This window comes from Trichechus manatus, unplaced genomic scaffold, assembly GCF_000243295.1.
Source record: "Trichechus manatus latirostris isolate Lorelei unplaced genomic scaffold, TriManLat1.0 scaffold00180, whole genome shotgun sequence".
NCBI classification, from domain to species: Eukaryota; Metazoa; Chordata; class Mammalia; order Sirenia; family Trichechidae; genus Trichechus; species Trichechus manatus.
Genome location: NW_004444116.1, coordinates 2,480,496 through 2,487,393, shown reverse-complemented (window position 1 = coordinate 2,487,393; position 6,898 = coordinate 2,480,496). Strand labels below are relative to the sequence as shown.

Sequence of the window (6,898 nt, the reverse complement as noted above, 5' to 3'; positions counted from 1 at the left end):
ATATCTCTGTGTTTCATTTTGGATAATTTCTATTGCTATGTTTTCAGGTAAGGAGCCCTGGTGGTACAGTGGTTAAGCACTCAGCTTCTAACTGGATGGCCAATGGTTCGAACCCACAGCTGATCCATGGGAGAAAGATATGACACTCTGCTTCCATATACATTTACAGCCATGGAAGCCCTATGAGGCAGTTCTACTCTGTCCTGTAGGGTCATTCTGAGTTGGAGTTGACTCAATGGCAATAGGTTGGATTTTGGGTTTTATGTCTTCATGCTCAGTACTCTTTTTATCTGTATTGTTGAATGTGATGTTAATCCCACCAGTGTAATTTTTATCCCAGACATTGTAATTTCTTTTCTTTAGAAGTTTTACTTGGCTCTATTATATCTTCCATAACTACAGTTTCCTCCACCTTCTTGAACATATGGAATATATCTATGATAGTTGTTTAATGTTCTTATCTACTAACTAATTCTATCACCTATGTCATTTTAGGGTCTTCTTTTTATTTTGCACACAGCAGGTTAATATCTTTAACATATAACGAATTCATATAAATTTATCAGACCCCGGTAGATACAAGCAATGGACATTGACGATCCACAAAATAGGAAATACAGCTGCTTAACATGAAAAGATGTTCCGCTTTGCTAGAAATCAAATAAAATGCAAACTGAAACACAGTACCATTCCTCATTATCAAATTAGCAAATCTTTAGCCAGATGATAATAACCAGTATTAGCAAAATGGTGAGATGTACACGTTTATCCTTGCTGATAGCAGTGGAAATTAATACACACATTTCTGGAAACTGATATTTTGATATGTAACAAGAGCCTCAAGAGTTTTTATACTCTTAATTCAATAATCCCACCTCTGGGAGTCTACCCTAAGGAAATAACTTGACATTGGGAAAAAGCTTTAGCCACAAAGAAAGTCATCTATTTATAACAGTGAAAACTTAGCAACAGCACTGGGATCTAGTGCTGCTCTAACAGAAATACCACAAGTGGGTGGCTTTAAGAAACAGAAGTTTATTTTCTCACAGTTGAGGAGGCTGGAAGTCCAAATTCAGGGCACCAGCTCTAGAGGAAGGCTTTCTCTCTCTGTTGGCTCTGGGGGAAGTTCCTTGTCTCCTTTCAACAACTGTGGGCCTGGTGTTCCTTGGAGGTCTCCATGTATCTTGGCTTCAATCTTCCCCTGGGCCTAGGAAGGTCTCAGCACTAGGATGCCAGGTCCAAAGGACGTGATCCACTCCTGAACCTTCTTTATTGGTGGTAGTGAGGGCCCTCATCCCTCAGCTTCAGCTCCACCCTACAGGCCCAATGGAACAGCAACTCTGCTTCTTCGACTTTGGGCTGACCCATTGTCCTAGTCCATCGAGTGGCAACCCCACTCTCTTGCCCTGGCAGGCCCCCATTCTTCTGTCCCTTGGGCATGGCAGCCCTACCTGCTCAGCTTTGGGGGTCAGATGCAGCCACATCTCCCTGGCACTTGTGAATGGTAGCCTCACACTCCAGAACCAAGTTGGTGAAGATCTGACTCTGAAACATAGCAGGCTGTGGCCCCACCCTATAAGACTCAGCAGGCCGTGGGTCATGGTTTGAATTGTGTCCCCCCAAAATATCTGTCAACTTGACTAGGCCATGATTCCCAGTATTGTGTGAATTGTCTACTATTTTTTCATCAGATGTGACTTTCTTATGTGTTGTAAATCCTGTCTCTGTGATGTGATGAGATGGGATTATCAGCAGTTACATTAATGAGGCAGGACTCAATCTACAAGATTAGATTGTTTCTTAAACCAATCTCTTTTGAGATATAAAAGAGAAAAGTGAGAAGAGACCCAGGGGGACCTCATAGCACCAAGAAAGTAGTGCCAGGAGCAAAGTGTGTCCTTTGGACCCAGGGTCCCTGTGCTGAGTAGCTCCTAGACCAGGGAAGATTGATGACTAGGACCTTCCTCCAGAGTGGACAGAGAGAGAAAGCCTTCCCCTGGAGCTAGTGCTCTGAATTTGGACATCTAGCCTACTAGACTGTCACTTGTGGTATTTCCGTTTTTGCAGCACTAGATAACTAAGAGACCAGGCTTCCACCCTTTGAGACCCCAGAGGTTGTGGCCCTACCCTTTGAGACCAAGGCAGCTCTGCCTCTTGTGGTCCTTGACTCTTCAGCTTCTGCTTCCTGGTTCCTTGGTCTCTCAGCCCCTCGGCCCCCTCAGGCCTCTTGGGCTGTCCCAGTCTCTGCCTTACTCAGGCAAGTGTTGCAAAGCTCTTTAACTCCACTGATAAATGTCCGGAGGCACCCCACTCTGCCAGTAAGCCTCAGATAGAAGGTGCTCATCTCTCTTGCTCCATGGGTCAGCAAGCCTAGGTCCACCAATAAATGCCTGGAGGCACCTCACTCTGCCAGCAAGCCCCCTGCCTGAAGGCACTCCGCTCTTTCCCTCTGTGGGTCAGCTCCCACTCGGTCTCACTCTGGTCTTGTTCTGCTGCCACTGTTTCTCTGCTGCTGCTTCTCACTGTCTGTGCCATCTCCAGTATTACAACTCTTCACTCCCTTCTTGGCCCTCAGTAAAATTGCCTTTGACATCCATAATTTCACCAATAGTTTCTTCAAGGCAATCTAAGCTTTTACTATTCAGAACCTTAAAATTCTTCCAGCCTATACCCATTCACAGTTTCAAAACTGTTTCCACATTTTAGGTATCTGTTAGAGCAGCACCCTTACTTCTGGTACCAAATTCTGTCTTAGTTATCTAGTGCTGCTGTAACAGAAATATCACAGGCGGATGGCTTTAACAAACAGAAGTTTGTTTTAGGAGGCTAGAAGTCCAAATTCAGGGTGCCAGCTCTAGGGGAAGTTTTCTGTCTCTGTCAGCTCTGGGGGAAGGTCCTCATCATCAATCTTCCCCTGGGTCTAGGAGATTCTCAGCGAAGGGATATGCTCCACTCCCACTTTTTCTTTCTTGGTGGTAGGAGGTCCCTCCTCTCCGCTTGCTTCTCTCTCCTTTTATCTATTATAAGATAAAAGGTGTGACTCAAGCAAGGCTGGTGCATCCCACCCTATCATTAACATAACAGACAACTCACTCCCAAATGGGACAATAACCACAGGCATAGAGGATAGCATTTACAACACATAATTACATCAGATAACAAAATGGAGGAAACCACACAATACAGGGAACGATGGCCTAGTCAAGTTGACAGGAATTTGGCGGGGGGAAGCAATTCAATCCATGACAGGAGGCTAGAGGTCTGAATTCAGGGTGCAGGCTCTAGGGGAAGGCTTTCTTTCTCTGTTGGCTCTAGAAGAAGGTCCTTGTCTCTTTTAGCTTCTGCTCCTGGGCGATCTTCATGTGGCTTGGTATGTGTCTTCCCCATTTCTGCTCCTCTTGCTTGCTTGTTTAATCTCTTTTATATCTCAAAAGAGATTGAATTTAAGATACACCCTACACTAATCCTGTCCTTTAATCACAGACATAGAAGTTAGGATTTACAACACATATTTTGTGGGGACATAATTCAATACATAACACCATCTAGCCATTCCAAAATGAAATCAGTAACAACATGAGGGAAATACCTGGGGTGTGTTAACAGAAAACAGCTACACTAAATTACAGAAGGTAGTATCACAGCTATGGTAGGACAAAAAGAAAAATATGGAATGCTTCACCAATGTGTATAACATCCTTGTGCAGGAGGAATGCTAATCTCTGTATCATTCCAATTTTAGTATATGTACTGCTAAAGCAAACAATTCGTTGGTTCTTCTTTTCTTTTTTCCCGTCATTTTAAGTCATAATTCCCTGCTTCTTTGCATGTCTAAAAAATCACCAAACCCATTGCTGTCAAGTTGATTCCTATGGACAAAGTAGAACTGTCCCATCGGGTTTCCAAGAGTGGCTGGTGAATTCACTCCCCTTTTGGTTACCAGCTGAACTCCTTTTTTTTGTTTAATTTTTTAAATTTTATTTTATTGTACTTTAAGTGAAATTTTACAATTCAACTCAGTCTCTCATACAAAAATATATACATACATTATGTGACCCTCATTGCTCTCCCTATACTGTGATAGCACATTCCTCCTCTCCACCTCTGATGTCCTGTGTCCATTCAACCAGCTCCTGACCCTCTCTGCCTTCTCATCTCACCTATGGACCAGAGCTGCCCATTTACTCTCATGTATTTACTTGAGCTAAGAAGCACTCTTCATGAGTATCATTTTACATCCCATAGTCCAGCATAATCTTTGACTGAAGAGTTGGCCTTGAAAATGGTTTTAGTGCTGGGTTGACAGAGAGTCCAGGGGCCATGCTCTCTGTGGCTCCTCCAGTCTCAGTCACACCATTAAATCTGGTCTTTTCACTAGAATTGAAGTCCTGCAGCCCACTTTTATCCTGCTCCAACTTGGACTGTCTGTTGTGTTTCCCGTCAGGGCGGTCATTAGTGGTAGCCGGGCACCATCTAGTTCTTCTGGTTTCAGGCTGTTGCAGTCTCCGGTTTATGTGGCCCTTTCTGTCTCTTGAGCTAATGCTTTCCTTGAGACTTTGGTGTTAAGTTAGAAAGTTTCCGGAAAATACAAAAGGTAGTGTTCAGAGATACGAAGACCAGTATTATGAAAGCTGTTCAGGAAATTTAGGCCCAGGTAGGGAGATAATACTGAAGTGTAATTAATTCACAATTCATTCCCAGGGATGGAAGACAGGGAGAAGGAAGCTAGAAAAGATGCATCTGCCGATATAGCACCTCTTTCAGACAGAATCCTTTCCGCAAGAGACGAGTACAGGAGAAGCCGGAGAAAGGAATATGCTCTTCATAAACCCTCCCTACATCTGGACAGGTCTTCAAACCTGTCTGTCTCGGAGGCGCAAAAGTAGACATTTTTGCCTTTATAAAAAATGTGTGCAACATTCAACCTAAACACGTGTTTTGGAGGAAATCTTGTCATGGGCAGGGGCAGAAATATATATAATTTTAAAATTTTCCCCAGGTGATTCTAAAAATCAGCAAGGTTCTGTTACTACTAGACTGCAAAGTCAAATCTTTGAGAACTGGAGAGAACTGAAGAGGAGAAATGAAGAGCAGGGAGGGAATAGAGAAAGGAGAATATTGTGATGAGTGAGTGGGGAAAGGAAGGAGGCAGGTGGGGAAAGAGAAACTTCCAAAGACGAGCAGGAGATAGGGAGACAGGAAGAGATTTGGGGATAGGACTTGAAACACTGATAGTATTTGGATAGCGGAGAATGTTTGAGATGTACCCAAGCTCCTCATCTCTCCTGTGCTTTCATCAGGTGCATGGTAAAAGACAAGCCTCTTCTATTTCTCTGTTGAGATGTCCTAATTTTTTGTTTCAATTGTGTTCATACGCTATTGAAGCATTTTTACAATGGCTTTTTGAAATATCTTTCTCAAATAATTCTACCGTCTTCTTGGCAGAAGGTAATAGGTATCTATTGATTCTCTTTTTTCATTCAGTTCAAGATCTTCCTTGTTCTTAGTTTATGACCAGTGATTTTCAGTTGAAACTGAGATATTTGGGATAATATGAGACTCTGGATCTTATTTAAACATTCTGTTTTAGCTGGCTACCACTGACATTGCTCTGGCTGGAAAAAGATGTGTATCACCTGGTTATTGCACGAAGGGGTGGATGTCCTCATTGGCTACTCAGCCTTTGTTGATACCTGGGGGGTGGGGGGCTGCTGGAAGCATCTCCTTACTATTCCTCGTGTGGCTTCCACTAACAAGCGTGGGGTTAGAGTGTTCATCTGGGTGTTCTTGACTCTACAGGGATCTGAAATGTTCTCTTCCTGCAGGGGATTGATCATAGTGCTTTTTGTGTTTCACACAGAAGACCTAAATGCTTGGTATGTTTTATAAAATGTCCCTGATCAATAGAAGGAAGTGTTCTTTATGTTTTCAAAAACAGTTTCTGCCCTGCCAGCCCTGCCATAATTGGCGCTATCTGACACTACATGCAAGAGGAGAATCACCTTACTGGGCCCTGCACAAATTTCTTATCTCCAGAAATTTAAACCTATAGAATGTTTGTTGTTTTAAACTTCTAAGTTTTGTAGCAGTATGTTACCAGAAATAGATAAATAATAGTCTTTCCACTCTCTAATCTTTCTCATCCTTTGCTTTGCATTCCACCCACAAGGCTCTAAACTTCAGCTGCCCCCACTAAAACTAGAGATGCTCAAACCCAGAGCTGCCAGGCCCATTCTGCTTTCACACGCGGCCCTGCTTCTAACGCAACCGCACTGGGGCAATCGGGTTTTCCAACAGCTCTTTTGGAGCCACCAAAACCAACGACTACATTACGCAGAAAAAATCTAAATTTGAAGGAGCACGCTTCAAAATGCTCAGTTTGTCTATTCAAATGACGGAATGGAAGCAAGACGCTTTCATATTCACGAAAGTCTTGGGGGAAATTTGCCAGGTTTTTTTTTTTTTTTTGGTGGATCAAAAGCCTTCATCCGACATTCAGATTCTACATATTTTCAAAATCATAGGTTCAAGTCTCTTTCCCTTTTTCCTCCTCCACTGCAGCCACCTCCCTCCCTTGCTGCCTACCTTTCCTTAAGACCCCGGGAATCATTCAGCCCACCCCTCTCCTTCCCAATCACATCTTCCTGGTGACGTTTTCCCAGCAGATTATCTCACTCACTTCCCTCCACTCAACTTTCTAGATCAGTGGTTCTGGAATCAGGCTGACCATCAGAATCAGTCTGGGGAGGATCTTAAATGATAAATATTCCTGTTTTCCTATCTTATTTTTAATTCATTAAGGAGTAGCGGAGTGGGCCTAGAAATCCATATATACGGTTTTCAGTCCATTCCCCAAGTTTGACAATTTCTGCAACATTTATGTACCTCTTTATCCCTA

General features: G+C 43.1%; 1 pseudogene; it reads right to left on the bottom strand.

The window, feature by feature from the left end:
* Positions 1 to 3,662: 3,662 nt before the first annotated feature.
* LOC111822473 (uncharacterized) lies at positions 3,663 to 3,762 on the bottom strand (annotated as a pseudogene).
* Positions 3,763 to 6,898: the final 3,136 nt, after the last annotated feature.